The following is a 15,057-nucleotide window of genomic DNA, read 5'->3' as shown; positions in this document are numbered from 1 at the left end:
CAGAGCTGGATCCGCCCCTTCCCTCTCCCTGCGGAAAGGCAGGAGCTGCTGGCAGAGCTCATCCCGCTGCTCCCACCCATCCCAGCCCCCCTGCGGCTCTTCCCGATGGATCAACTTCCTGCTTTTTCCTGTGTGAAACCCAGGACCACAATTATTCCTGAGGCTTTAATTTGGGTGTGAAAATCTCCTGCTTTGGGCAAGAAATCCTGGCTCCCTCCTCCGGCATCCGGCAGTTCCTCTGTGGGAACCAGGAATGGGAATGGGGACAGGGGGGCTGGAATGGGGACATTGGGGACAGGGATGGGGACACTGGGAGTAGGCTGCAGACATCAGGAATGGAAATGAGAACACCAGGAGACAATGGGGAAAGGGATGGGGACACCAGGAGCAGGATGGGATGACCAGGAGAAGGTTGGGGACACTGGAACAGGCTGGGGTCATCAGGAATGGGGTGGGGACACCAGGAATAGCAATGGAGACATGGGGAGCAGGTGGGGGACAGCAGGAACTGGGAATGGGGACACACGGAAATGGAAATGCGGAAAACAGAGCTGGGATGGGAACATCAGGAATGGGAATGGGCACACCAGGAATGGGAATGGGGAAAACAGAACTGGGTTGGGAACTCTAGGAATGGGAATGGGGACACCAGGAATGGGAATGGGGACACCAGGAATGGGAATGGGGACCTGGAGGACCACGCTGGGGACACTGGGAACAGCCTGGGGAGAGCAGGAACTGGGATGGCAACACCAGGAAAGGGAACGGGGACACTGGCAGCAGGTTGGAGACACCAGGGACTGGGAATGGGGACATCAGGAATGGGATGGTCGCACTGGGAATGGGAACACCAGGAATGGAGTGGAAACATGAGGGACCAGGATGGGGACACTGGGAACTGATGGAGAGGAGCAGAGACCCCAGACTCACCTAAACCCCTCCCAGAACTGAGGGCCAAGAGAAGCTCTGCCTGAGCTCCGCCCGAGCTTTGCCCATTATTAATATGCATAGATAGATGTTGTGATCAGATGAATATGATTTATCATATTTAATCATATATGAAAATTGTATACAACCCCGATATTGTGTGAAACTCTCGACCAAGTTCTCTGTGGTGCGAACCACGCTCGCTCCCGACGTCGGCAATAAATCCCTTTGCTGCTCAAAGATCCAAAGTCTCTGAGCAGTTCTTCGGACTGGGTTTTTCAGCATCACAGAGGCAAAGGCACAAACTGATGGATGCCCTCAGAGTGCAACATTCCCTCCAAAGAGAAGAGGGAAATGCTTCATTGCTGAGCCCTGCAATCCCCTGCCCTTGCCCACCAGGCCAGCACAAGAGCACCTGACCTTGTCGCTCGGCTCCTGGGCCTGTGGCTCTGCTCCCCTGGCAATAGGCACGGCCACTGCAAAGAAATCCCCCAGGGAAGGCACACACTGACGGATCCCCTCAGAGGGCAACATTCTCACCAAAGCTCCCCTCTCAGCTTGCTTTACACTGACCTCTGACTGCAGGGACCTCCTTCCTACTCTGCTGATGCTTCTCAGGCTGCAAACCACCCTGAAAAAACCCAAATGCCAAGGGATGTGCTTAGATTCACCAAAGATACAGCCCACCAGAATTAACATCTGATTCAGACTGGCAGGAAAATGCCCACCTTGCTCGTCTCCCCTTTGGTGTCAAAGGCCCCCCCACCGCTTGCATCCCACCTGGAAAGAACAAGAAGACGCTCCCAGAACGACCTTTGAAGAGAAGTGCCTGTCAGTACTGCAAGGAGGGATGCACAACAATCTCACGTGGGGGATATTCTCTGCTCTGCCCTGCAGACCCTTGTGCTGGGGTCAAAACTCAGCCTCTCTGCTTCCCTCTCCTGAGGGACTTGTTCTTAGACATCCCTTTCCCCTCCCGCCAATTCCCAAGCCTGGACCCGGCTCTCAGCCCCTCTCTGGCTCAGAGCCCTCAACTTCTCTTGCAGAGAGCTGGGCCTGTCAACCCAGCTGCCAAAAGCACGGCCCTTGGGCTGCCTCGGAGGTTCCTGCAGTCGCCCCAGGCCCTGCCCAAGGCCCTCCCATCAGGGGCTGGGCCCTGGGGGCCGGGGGAGAACCCACCCGCGGCTTGGCCCTTCTTGCCCAGCCCTGCTCTGGCCCAGCCTCCTCCCCCTGCACACTCCCCACTGCCACAGCCTGCGCTGGGGCAGCATTTCCTTCCTGGGCCCTTTCCAGCTGCCCCCATGGGGACACTTCCATTTTCTGGGCCAGGCCCCAGAGGCAATCCCAGCCAGTCCTGCCCCTCGGCCCCAGCCCGGCTCACTGACTCCTGGGGGCCCCTGGAAGCCAAGAGCCAAAGGCCGACCCCCCCAGAGTGCAGCCCCACCATCTGCACTGGGGCCCCAGGGCTTCCCTTTCCCAAGCAGCCCCTGCAAAACCTTGTCAGAGAGAAAAGTGGGTGACCTGAGTCCTGGATGCTTTTAGGAAAGAGGTCTGAACATTTCTTGACTAATGGAGGGGGGTGACTATTTTATTCTTGACCTTTCCAGTTCTCCATTTGGGGCAGGATGTCCTCTGGGCCAATGTTTTGTTCCCTTTGCAGTGAGTGCAGGCTCAGAGGGCTGAGCCCTCTCTGGCTGGGCTTGGCCTCTCCTGCAGAGACTCAGGCCTGGCTGGGCTGCCCCAGGCAGACGCTGCAGGAAGAAGAGCTCAGGCCGCCTGGGTCTGGTGTCCCTGGGGCTCAGCCTGTGCCCCATTGCTGGGCAGGGGCTGAGCCCCACCTCTGCCTGGGGGCCTTGGCCAAAGGGCTGCCAAGGAAGAGGCCCAGGAGCCTTGGGGCCTGCCCAGCTTTCCTCCTCCCTGGGGGCTCTCAGTCCTCCCCTGACACCGTGTGGGCCCAAGGCCTTGCTGGCTTCGGGCTCACGGCCCGCCGGCACCATCCCAGCGGCCTGACCCCCCTCCTTCCCCTCTCTCCAGCCTCTCCTGCCTTTTCTGCCAAGGGGCCATCCAAGGCAAACCCCGGTTCTCAGCAATGGCACCTGTGGCACGGCTGCAAGGCTCCAGTGGGCCAGGCAAGAGCAGGAGCACCCAGAGCCTGAGGAGCCAGGAGATGCCCTGGCTGGGCATGGTGCTGCTGCGGGACGAGCTGACACCTCTGCACAGTCTCTGCCCGTCCCTGCCAGCCGACTTCTGCCCAGGCTCTGGGCACGGGGACGCAGCACTGACACTTTTCAGCCCCCGCGCTGTTCCACAGAGGCTGTGATGTCACAAGGCCCTTGCCTGGCAGCCAGGAGATGGGCAAGGCAAGGCAAGGACGGAGCCTCTGAGCCACCAGCAGGCTGTCCCCAAAGGCTGGGGTGGCACAGAAGCCCAGAGTCCCTGAGCTTGGCAGAGACTTGTGAGATCAACCGGCGTCCAGCCTACGCCCCATCCCCAGCACGTCAAGCAGAGCACGGTACTCAGTGCCATGGCCAGTCTTTGCTTAAACACCTCCAGGGACGCTGACTCCACCACCTCCCTGGGCAGCCCATTTCAATACCTAATCCCTGTTTCTCTCCAAAAAGTCCTGCTCCTGTCCCTGACAAACAACCCCTGACAGGCAGGTCCTCGTGTCCTCTTGTCCTATCGCCTGTTGCCTCGGAGAAGGGATTGACCCCCACCTGGCTCCAACCTCCTGTCAGGAAGTTGTGGACAGGGAGAAGGTCAGCCCCGAGCCTCCTCTTCTCCAGGTTGGAGAAGCCCAGCTCCCTCAGCTGCTCCTCACAGGCCATGCACTGCAGACCCTTGCCCAGTTCCATTGCCCTGCTCTCCACCCACTGCAGCCCCTCAAGGTTCTCCCTGAATTGAGGGGCCCAGAGCTGGACACAGCACTCCAGGGGTGGCCTCACCAGTGCCCAGTCCAGCAGAAGAATCCCTGCCCTGCTCCTGCTGCCACACTCTTTCTGATCCAGGCCAGCCTGCCCTTGGCCTTCTTGCCCACCCGGGCACCCGCTGGCTCAGGTTCAGCCTCTGTCCACCAGCACCCCCAGGGCCTCTCCCACGGGCACCCTTTGCAGCTCCTCTGCCCCTGACCTGGAGCTGCAGGGGGTTCTTGTGGCCACAGGCCCCAAAGGCACCAAAGACACTCTTGAACCTCATGCCCACGGGCTCGGCCCAGAGGTCCAGCCTGTCCAGGTCCCTCTGCACAGCCTTCCTGCCCTCCAGCACATCCACACTGCAAGCCAGCTTGGGGTCCTCTGCCAATTTGCTCCGGGAAGACTCAATGCCCTCCTGCAGATCCCCACGAAAAATGTGCAACAGGACTGGGCCTGTTACCCAACAAGTTCTAGTGCTTGACAAAGGAGCCCACCCAGCAGTGGGGAGAAACTGCTGGCAGGAGATTGAATGGGGGCAAGAGACAATGGATGATGGACAAGTTCTGGGCCATGGCCATTTGTTAGAAAAACAAAGGAAAAGTTTAAGGCCTGCCATATTTCAGTGGTCAGAGACCTGGCAGAGAAATCTATTTTTGAGACCTGGACACCAAGAAGGCAGAATTTCTAAACCACAAAGACCCTTAGAGAAACCAGAGATGAAGACAAAACTAACACAGACAGTTACTGAGGTTCTCCCTATCCAGGGAAAAGGCAAGAAAAGGACAAAAACTGTGGACTAAGCATCATGCAAAGTGAGAAATCAAGAGTCAATAAAAGAGAGAATAAGAATTTTTGCAGAGAACTGTTGAGTCAATGTTTAGGAATTCTTTTGTCTGCTAAAATGTAGAAATAGTTAAAAGTTTTGAGAACTGATGTACAGGTGTTAGAGAGCAATTCCTGTGTCCCTTGAGTGCTGAATGAAGTAGGGTCACCTCTGGAACCCAACCAACTGCTCAGAGATTTTATTCCCCGGCTTTCGCTGACGGTTTCTGGGGACCCAGATGAGACAAAGCAGCGCCGACAGGGCAGAGCAGAGGAATCGTTGGCCCTGCAGCGTGTACCAAAGGAGTTTTGGGGAGATCTTCCAATTCCCTGGTCTGGAGAGTTCACCACGCCTTCTTTTGTGGGAAAAAGAACAGGCCATGAATGCTGGGTACTTGATTTTAAGGCCTTTTGCCTGCACATAAGGCACAGCAATGGGAAGGAGGCAGCGTGAGGCTGAGAGGTTTCTGTCATGGTTTGTGGGTTTGGGTGAGATTGGGCCAGAATTACAGGACACCTGTAAAATCTGGGCTTTGGGAAAGGTTGGGGAGGGTTGGGAAAGGTGTTAAAGGGTGGTTTGACCTGAAGTGTTAAACATGGGAGTGGGTCTGTCTTCCCAATTCCCAGGAGAAGAGATCCCAGAAAGCTCCCCTGCAGGTTGTGTTTTAAGGAACAGGAGAAGAGACCGAGGGTAAGGGGTTTCTTTCCTGGAGGGAAGGGCTGTCGTTCACTTGCGGGAGCCCTGCACTGAAATTGCCAGTCTGACTGCCCAAACTGAACACAGCTGAAGATTCCTGCCAGACAAAAAGGGCCAGGACAGAAAGCTCTTGCTGCCCATGGAGTGCCCAGGGTGGCCCCCCAACTGCATGTGAAACCCGAAGGTTCCAGGTTTTCTTTCCTGGGGGAAAGGCCGTGACATCCCAAAGAGTCCCGTGGCAGACAGGTGGGGCTGCACTGTGGGGGTGTGAGGTGTTGGTTCTTTGGTTTCCAGGGCCCATTCCAGAATGGAGAGGACAGGCTGTGACATCACAAAGGAGCCCTTGGCACACGGATGGGGTTGAACTGTCACATGGTGGGGGCTTGGTTCTTTGGTTTCCAGAGGCTATCCTGGAATGGAGAGGATAGACCAGAATGGACAGGACAACAAAAGGGCCCAAAGCACATGGGTTGGTCTGCACTATGGTGTGGGGTGTTGGTTCTTTGGTTGCCAGGGCCTATTCTGGAATGGAGAGGACAGGCTGTGACAAGAAGTGCCTGTCAGAACTGCAAAGGCGGACGCACAAGAATCTTCTGTGGGCATATTCTCTGCTCTGCCCTGCAGACCTTTGTGTTGGGGTCAAAACTCAACCTCTCTGCTTCCCTCTCCTGAGGGACTTGTTCTTAGACATCCCTTTCCCCTACGCTCCTTTCAAAAGCCCTCCTGGCAATTCCCAAGCCTGTACCCAGCTCTCATCCCCTGTCTGTCCTCTTCCCAATCCCCTGGTCAATCCCAACATGCCAGGACAGGGATCCCAGTTGCTTGGCTGCACTCCCACCTAGTTCCATATGCTGGGCCATGATATCCCAGCACTGGAGCAGCCAGGTCAGCAGGGGCTCTCCCAGCTGGAGGCTGAAATCTTTTCACATCTCTCACAGCTCAGCCGGGGATGGGGATCTGGTGATTATCTCTGGCCCTGCCTCTTGCTCCTGTTCTGAGGGCTCTGCTTCCCCTTCATCCCTCACTAACTGAGCTGATTTGGTCTTGGATTTCTTCTGTAGAGGGGCAGCTGCTACTGGCACAGGTTGTTCCTCTGCAGTTTGAGTGGCCACGGTACCTCTTGGTCTCCTTTCCTCCTCCTCCCCCTGAGGACACTGGGTCTTGGTTAAACAAGATTACAACTTAGAAATTAAGAGACTTCAGGTGGAAGTGCGGAAAAGGAAAAGAAGCACCTTTTTATTAACAAAATCTGAATAAACAACAAATGGTGCAACCAAAAACTTTCAGAAGAAACAAAACAAATTCCCAAATCCCCAGGTGGGGGGGAGAAACTGTCCCGGCAGTTCAAAGCTCTCTCAGCCCCGTGTGCTCGCAGCCAGCAGTGAAGGAGTCCCTTTTCCCAGGGCAGTCCCCAAAGCAGAACACCTCGCTCCCAGATGGGTCGGGCTCTCTCTCTCTCTCTCGGTCATTCTCCACGAGGTGTCCTGTGGGGAAAAAACTTCCTGTCAGGAAAAGAGAACAAGGTGGCCAAAATCAGCTCCCGCTCTGTCCGGTCTCGGACAAACCCCAAAAGCCCCCGAACAAAGGACCCCCCGCCCTCCCCGCGGCCACCGCGGTGTCCCCGAGAGCCGCCCTCCCCCCACTGGCCCTGCCCAGCGCCTGCGGCTCCGCTCCAACCCACCCCATCCCGGGAGACACAGATGGGAATGGGGGGACACTGGGAAACAATTCCAACACCTCTTTTCAAACCTCTGACACCTGGTTCCCAGACATTCCCAAAGAAGGGGCTTCCCGTGGCCTCGAGCCAGGGACCGACCTTTGTATTGAACCAACTCCTGGAGCGACACGTTCCCATCCCTGTCCCCATTCCCATTCCTGGGGTTCCCATCCCTGTCCCCATTCCCATTCCTGGGGTTCCCATCCCTGTCCCCATTCCCATTCCTGGGGTTCCCATCCCTGTCCCCATTCCCATTCCTGGGGTTCCCATCCCTGTCCCCATTCCCATTCCTCGGGTTCCCATCCCTGTCCCCATTCCCACTTCCTGCTGAGCCAACCTGCTCCCAGTGTCTCCATCCCTGTCCCCACTATCCCTATCCTGGTCTCCCATGTCCCCATTCCCATTCCCAGTGTCCCAATTCCCATTCCTTGCGACTCCAGCCTGCTGCCAGTGTCCCCATTCCCATTCCTGGAGTTTCCATGCCCATTCCTGCTGTCCCCAACCTGCTCCCAGTGTCCCCATCTCTGTCCCCAATGTCCCCACCCCAGTCCCCCCTGTCCCCATTCCTATTCCTGATTCCCACAGAGGAACTGCCGGATGCCAGAGGAGGAGCCAGGATTTCTTGCCCAAAGCAGGAGATTTTCACACCCAAATTAAAGCCTCAGGAATAATTGTGGTCCTGGATTTCACACGGGAAAAAGCAGGAAGTTGATCCATGGGGAAGAGCCGCAGGGGGGCCGGGGTGGGTGGGAGCAGCGGGATGAGCTCTGCCAGCAGCTCCTGCCTTTCCGCAGGGAGAGGGAAGGGGCGGATCCAGCTCCAGGATCGCTCAGGCTGTGATTCCTGCTGGGATGAGAGCGGGGAAAGGAGTCACCATGTCCCTGTTCCCATCCCAGGGGATGGATCTGGCTGTGGAGCCCAGGGAGAGTAGGGACTGCTCCAGAATCCCACCTGATCCTGCTCTGTCCATCCCACCCCAATCCCACTCCATCCATCCCACACCAATCCCACTCCAGAATCCAGCCCTGATCCCAGTCCACAGATCCACCTGATCCCACTCTGGAATCCTGCCCTGAGCTGCAATCCCCTTCCAATCCCGCTCCAGCCATTAGGCCCCCATTCCCCTCTGGAATCCCGGCATCCATCCTGGGATCCCTGCACAGAGGATCTGGATCCACACACGCCGCTGGGACTCACTGGTGGGCGCGGGGTCGTATCCATTCCCCTCCCTCTTCCCTATGGAAAGAAAGTGGGATCAGCACCCGTGGCACAGGATCCCCGGAATGCTGCCGGGCGGATCCGTGCCCCTTGCCGACCCCCATCCCGGGAGTTACCGGATCGGAGCTTCCAGACACCGACTGCCACGAGGCCGATGATGATGATGATGGCAGCGATGACGGACACAGTGTCCTAGTTAGAACAGCTGGGACCGATTCCTCACTGGATGGGTGTAGCCCAAAAGTGTGTATTCTATGGCCTTCCATGCCATTTTCCCAGGAACTGTTCTCGGGGGGTGGGGACCTGCGAGGTGGGGGGGTGTCCCTGTCCTCATACCCTTTTATGAATTCCCTACTCTGAGAATTCTCATATCCTTTTATGGAATTCGCCGCTCTGAGGGAACGAACTAAGCATCCTTTTATGGAATTCCCCGCTCTGAGGGAACGACTGACCATTCCTGCCTGAACTGGAGAATATATAAACCTGGAGTTTCAGAACCTTTCCACCACTCGTGGGATCCAGAGGAAGGCTGCAGCTCAGCACTCTCACCTAGACTGAGACCACCACCCTCAACTGGACTGCAATCACCACTTCTGACCAGACTGCAACAGCTCTCCCACCAGCAGGTTTTTTTCCCCTCTCCCTTTACTTTGGACTTGGGGGGACCCAAGGAAAACCATGCTCCAGGGTGCTGGGTTATACATTTGGGTTTTGTGGGTGAAAACCAAATGGTTTGTCTGTATAATCAGACTCATTGGGCAAGGGGGGCCCAAGGGTGGCCCAAAGGGGTTGGTCCGGGGGGAGAAGGGCTGAGGGGGCGGATCCCGGAGGAGGAAACCCGCCAAAAGCGGCGGCCCAGCCGAGGGAGGAGCCGAGCGGGAGCACAAAGAAGAGCAGCCAAAAGGTCCTGGCGGTGGCTGGGCAATGGCGGGGGGGGCGAGAGCGGTTTGGGGGCCCCCGTGAGAGCCGGGGGGAAACCCCGGTAGCCGCGGAGTGGGGAGAGCGGAGAGGGGCGATCCCGGAGCTGGGGGACCCCCGGAATGCTGGAGGGGGGGGAGCAGAGAGGGAGCGCCGGGCCCCTTAAGCAGGGGTCCCGGAGAGGGGGAAGGCCTTGGAGTGTGGAGAGGAGGGGGGGCCTTGAGGCGGGGTGGGAGCCGAGAGCGCCAAGAGGTTTGCGAGGGTGGGAGCCGAGAGAGGAGGGCCGGCCGGCCCCGGGAGGCAGAGTGGGGAGAAGTGAGCCCTGGGACCCCCCTGGCAACACTAAAGGGGACCCCAGAGAGTGGGAACCCCCTGGAGCCGCGGGACCCCCGGCAGCCCAGAGAAGGGGGACCCCCAATGCAGGCAGAAGTACCATCAGGCCAGACAGGGGGGACCCCCCTAACCCCAGAGAGCAGAGAGGGGGAACTCCTGGGAGGGGATTTTGGGCTGAATGTTGTTGTTTTGGGGGTTTTTATGGACACAGGATGCCCGGTGAGTCCTAGAGCTGGACTTGGGCAGGAGGAACCCCCAAGGCAACGCGCTCACCCCTTGTTTTCCCCCCCATCAGGATTTCTGCTTCCCAAAGCTTGGGCGGATGGAGGAGGAGGCTGCGAGGAAGAGGAAGATGCCTTGGGCCCCCCAGGCAGGTGAGGAGGAAGTCAGTGCCCCTTTGGGTGGGTCTTTTGTCTTTTGTGGCCGTCCTGCCGGGGCCGGAGTTGGGGGGATGTCCTTGGGCTTCCCTGTGGGCCGGAGGCAAATCCCCTGCGTGTCCTTGTTGGTTCCTGCCCCAGGCCCCGAGGTGAGGCCGGAGAGCGCGGAGGACAAATCCCCCCGGCAGAGCCTGGTGGGAGAGGCCGTTTTGAAGGGCTCCCCGGCGCAGGAAGGCAGCGGGGAGGAAAAGGGCCGGAGATGCCCCCGCAGGAGGGGCTCCAAAGCCAGCCCAGGGGGCTGTGAGGAGGAAAGAGCCAGCGTGTGCCGGGAAGGCGGCCGGAGCTTGAGGTGGAGCTGCGAGCTGGTGGTTCCTGAGCAACCTCCCAGCAGGGAAAAGCACTTCAGGTGCTTGGAATGTGGGAAGAACTTCAGCAAGAGATGCAACCTCTTGAGGCACCAGCACATCCACACTGGGGAACGGCCTTACACGTGTGAGGAGTGTGGGAAGAGCTTCAGTGACCGCTCCACCCTCCGCAACCACCGTCGCATCCACAGTGAGGAACGGCCCTACACGTGTGGGGAGTGTGGGAAGAGCTTCAAACGGAGCTCCAACCTGCTCCAACACCAGATGATCCACAGTGGGGAAAGGCCCTACATGTGTGGGGAATGTGGGATGAACTTCAATCAGATCTCTGCCTTGCTCCGACACCAGATGATCCACAGTGGGAACGGCCCTACACGTGTGGGGAGTGTGGGAAGGGCTTCAGGGACAGCTCCAGCCTTTGCAAACACCGTTGCATCCACACCAGGGAATGGCCCTACAAGTGCTTGGAATGTGGGAAGAGCTTCAGCACAAGCACCAAGCTGCTCAGCCACCAGCACATCCACACTGGGGAACAGCCCTACACGTGTAGGGAATGTTGGACAGCTCCACCCTCTACACCCACCTTGGCATCCACATCAGGGAGAGGCCTCACAAGTGTGGGGAGTGTGGGAAGAGCTTCAGGCAGAGCTCTTCCTTGACCTCCCACCAATGGACCCACCGGTAAGAGAAGCCCCGAGTGCCCCGACTGCGGGAAGAGCTTCGGCCGCTGCTCCAACTCCATCAGCCATGGGAGGACCCGCGTTGGATGATCCACAGGGACCCCCGTTGGGCACAGCCCTGGTGTGCTGGTTTAAAGGTAAACCAGCAGGGGAAATGACAGCGGTGACATCACAGGGACATCAATGACATCACTGAGACATCGGTGACATCACAGGGACATTGGTGACATCACAAGGACATTGGTGACATTATGGGGACAGCAGTGACATCACAGGGACAGTGGTGACATCACCAAGGGGTTAATTTTGGTGTGAAAATCTCCTGCTTTGGGCAATAAATTCTAGCTCGCCCTCCGGCATCCGGCAGTTCCTCCCTGGGAACCAGGAATGGGAATGGGGGCAAGGGGAATGGGGATGGGGACACCTGGAATGGGAATGGGAACACCTGGAATGGGAATGGGAACATTGGGAGCAGACTGGGAACAACAGGAATGGCAATGGAGACATCAGGAACTGGGAATGGGGGCACCTGGATTGGGAATGGGGACACCGGGGAGAGGGAATGGAGACACTGGGAGCAGGTTAGGGACACCAGGAATGGGAATGGGGACACCGGGGAGAGGGAATGGAGACACTGGGAGCAGGTTAGGGACACCAGGAATGGGAATGGAGACACCAGGAAGTGGAATGGAGCCACCAGGAACTGGGTTGGGAACACCTGGAATGGGAATGGGTATCGATGGAAGGGTATGGACAGATTGCTCCAGGATCAATATGATCAGGCAAATGTCGGATTTATTAGGAGAAAGACAGATTATATAGTGCTCATGACGCTCAGCTTCTTGTTCACACTACACTGGTTACATAAGGAAAACATGCTCTGCTGTTCCCTGCTAATTGGACCACAACAGGTGGTCATAGGAGATGAGAAAACTTTATTCACCTGCCAAAAACTCCTCCTTGGCATCTTGGCACAAGGCCTTCAACCATATTAGTGGCGCAGCATTTTTTACTATCTGCACCCAGCCATGCTAAGGTGAAACACACAGAAATGTAAAGAAAATTGTTCACACAATTTTTGCCTTACGACAAATCCCCTTTTTTGTTCTTGAACAATTTGATTTGCATTTCTGTAATACTCCTTATTGTACCAATAACATATCAACAAACATGATTACATATAACAATAATAGTACATTAACAAACTTAACAACTTAATAACTTCAAGGTTTGTGCTCTTAAATTTTCTTAAAAGTGCTTTTCTAAATATAGGATTTATTCTTGAAAAATCTTTATTCAGTATAAAACATTTCTGGAAATGGAACTCCATTTATTTTTGTTATGTGGCTTCTGTATTTGAAGATGTTTGTGTATTTGATGGATCAAAACACATTAATCATCATGCATTCACACACACATGCAAACATACAAACTCTCACAGTGGCCACTGTCAACCATTCACACAATCATACTTTTGAATTCCATATCACTGTGTTTTATGAGCTAAAAAGTTATAATTCTTTAGTACCTTATGATGTTAAAGCGTCTTAACCAAATAGATAAACTTTCTTTTACTAATATATAGTGAATAATCTAAAGTTCACACAACACACTTTCTTGAATTCTAAACCTCTATAATTATGTGCTTCCTAACTTACTTATGTGCTTTAGAAATATCAAAAAATTGTGCTCATAAATTGTGCTCTCAATAAGACTGAATACTGTGCCCTTTTGGTAATTCACTGTTACCTACAACAGCAACAACATCAGCCTTGTTTTGAAGAACCAGCTTCTTTCCAGGGTTTCATTTATGTGCAGAAAATCAGAAAAAACCTGTGCACAAAAAACTTAAAACATATGAAACACTTTTGCAAGTCAATAGAGGAAAACTGATATCTCTCTTTTCCCCCTTTTCTTTGTGCGAAAGTGTGTTAAAAATTCTTAAAGCACTGATTTCTTTACTAAATACTCTTATGTTAATAATTCTAAACTTATAACAGCTTTATTCTATAACAAACTCCACTATACTAATTCTATTATTTAATAATTCTGAAAAAATTCTGGGAATGTTGCTGATTTGTTCTAAACTCCAGCATTATTTTCTTCATCATCATCAGAACTTATGTCTGAATCTGAAGAAGTGTCAGTCTCCACAGACAAAAGGGGTTTTATAGCTGCAGTTGTAGCATCAGCTGAATAGGCTGCTTTCTCTTGTTGGACCATGTTTTCAGCAGCTTCTAAAAACTGGGCTGTAGTGGGACTCCTAGGTAGTGTACCCAAAACCTGTTTTGCATTTTCATTAGCATTATAATAGGCCAGCATGTTTAAGAATTTTGCTTTCATGTTATCATCTATGTCTGGATCTGAATCTATTGACTCATTTAAACGATCTACAAATTGATCATACGGTTCCGAGGGTCCTTGCTCAATTGAAATACATGGGAGTCTTGACTTTGCATCCCTTATCATAAGCAATGACTTATAAGCCAATTCCTGACTAGTTTTTAATACCTCATTTGGAAACTGATTTTGCAAATATGCAGTGTTGTACTGACCAAAACCCATGAGCATGTCAACAGAAACACCAAAGAGAGGGTGTCCTTTCTGCCTAGGTTTTGCAACTCCTGTAGCACAACTGGCACTCCATTCGGTAAAAAATTCTAGCTGTTGGTGTTATAAGTAAACCCAGGAAATTTGCTGCTCAAAAGGGTTAATAAAGTTGCTGTATTTTACTAACCACATTGTTAAGAGTCATGAGTTGACTGATTATGAAATATCTAACCACAAGTTTGTATGCTGTAGAACACAACGCAGAGTGACTCAGTATTTTGGAGCTGTTTGATTACAGGCATATTGATATGGACTAATATGGAGGGGCAAGCCACGAGGAGTCCTATGATTAGATGACATCTCCCGATGGAAAATTCCAGGACCACGGCCTCATAGGGACTAATGACTTTAAAATCATTGGAGGAAGCCCCTCAGCAACGGCAGATGCCCGCGAGTGGAGGAGCCAACCACAGATCTGCCCGTGAAAGAGGAACCAAGCAGGGAGCAGCCCGCGAACCTCCCACCAATGGACTATGAACATGACTTGGGGGGGTGGCGTCAACAAAGGGTATAATTGTTGCTGTTTGGGTTCCCCATTTTGCGGACTGTGGTGGAGCAAGGGTCTCCCCGGCCGCCCGGCTGGCCGCTTTTGCTTGTTAGCATTAATAAACCTTTGTTTTACCTTGCAACCGAAATTATAACCTCATTCTATTGATTACAATTGGTGCCGTGACTCGGATGGAGACCCCCTGAGTGATAGAAACACTCTCTGGGGAGGGCGATTCTATTATTCAGCTTCTCCATACTGACCAGTTTATTAAGGCAAACAAGTAAAAGGAATTGGGTTTCTGCAGGTCTCCATAATCTCTGCATGCGGGTCCGGACAACGTCTAGCTCAAGGGTAGCTAGGATTTGTGGTGAGCTCTGATTGAGGGCGACAGCCGATCAAAGGCTGTGGTTTGTCCGGTTGGGGAGGGTCCGCTCCAGTGTCCAGAGTGACGCTGCCAGAAAGAGCGAAGACTCATCCGAGGAGAGGTGAGTATAGCGTACCCCCTTGGCGGTTGGGAGGGGGTCCTGGGGTGTGCCTGCTTGAGACGTTCTTTGAGAACGAAGCGATTGTGGACCCTTCAGTAGTGCGGTTTCTGTAGCCTGCGAGGGAGCAGACCACGACCAGGGGGAAGCGTTTGTGTTTTGAGTGAGTGTGTGTGTGAGAGAAGGCACCCCAGAAGATGGGTTCGGGGAAGAGCAAGGTTTCCCCACCCATGGGTGGCTGTACGGTAGAGCAGCCAGGCAGGTCCTCTGATGAGGAACAGCTCCTGAGGTCTGGTGGTTCCCGGAGGGGAAAAGGACTAGGGAGTAAAATCTATATGGCGAAGAAGTGCCCTCGGGAGAAAAGACAGTCTGTACTAGGCAGCTGCGGCTCCCAGAGTGAAAGGAACCGTGTTAGGGATTTATCTACCGAAAAGGGAAGTGGAGTTGTGAGTAAGACGAAAATAGATCCTCTGGAGGAGAGAGGATGTGAAGGAAGCGGCTTTGAGGCT

General features: G+C 54.2%; 1 long non-coding RNA gene across 1 annotated transcript; it reads right to left on the bottom strand.

Annotated features, from left to right (window-relative positions):
* Positions 1 to 7,741: 7,741 nt before the first annotated feature.
* On the bottom strand, positions 7,742 to 8,479 carry LOC127465011 (uncharacterized). The gene is made up of 3 exons (XR_007901812.1): positions 8,410 to 8,479; positions 8,273 to 8,311; positions 7,742 to 7,918 (listed from the first exon to the last, which is right to left on the bottom strand). It is a non-coding gene; the product is annotated as an uncharacterized LOC127465011 (long non-coding RNA).
* Between the last annotated feature and the right edge of the window lie 6,578 nt (positions 8,480 to 15,057).

The sequence above is a fragment of the Manacus candei genome, unplaced genomic scaffold (assembly GCF_025592945.1).
Source record: "Manacus candei isolate 608988 ecotype Guabito, Panama unplaced genomic scaffold, ASM2559294v1 h1tg000307l, whole genome shotgun sequence".
NCBI lineage: Eukaryota > Metazoa > Chordata > Aves > Passeriformes > Pipridae > Manacus > Manacus candei.
This window is presented reverse-complemented; position numbering and strand designations above follow the sequence as displayed.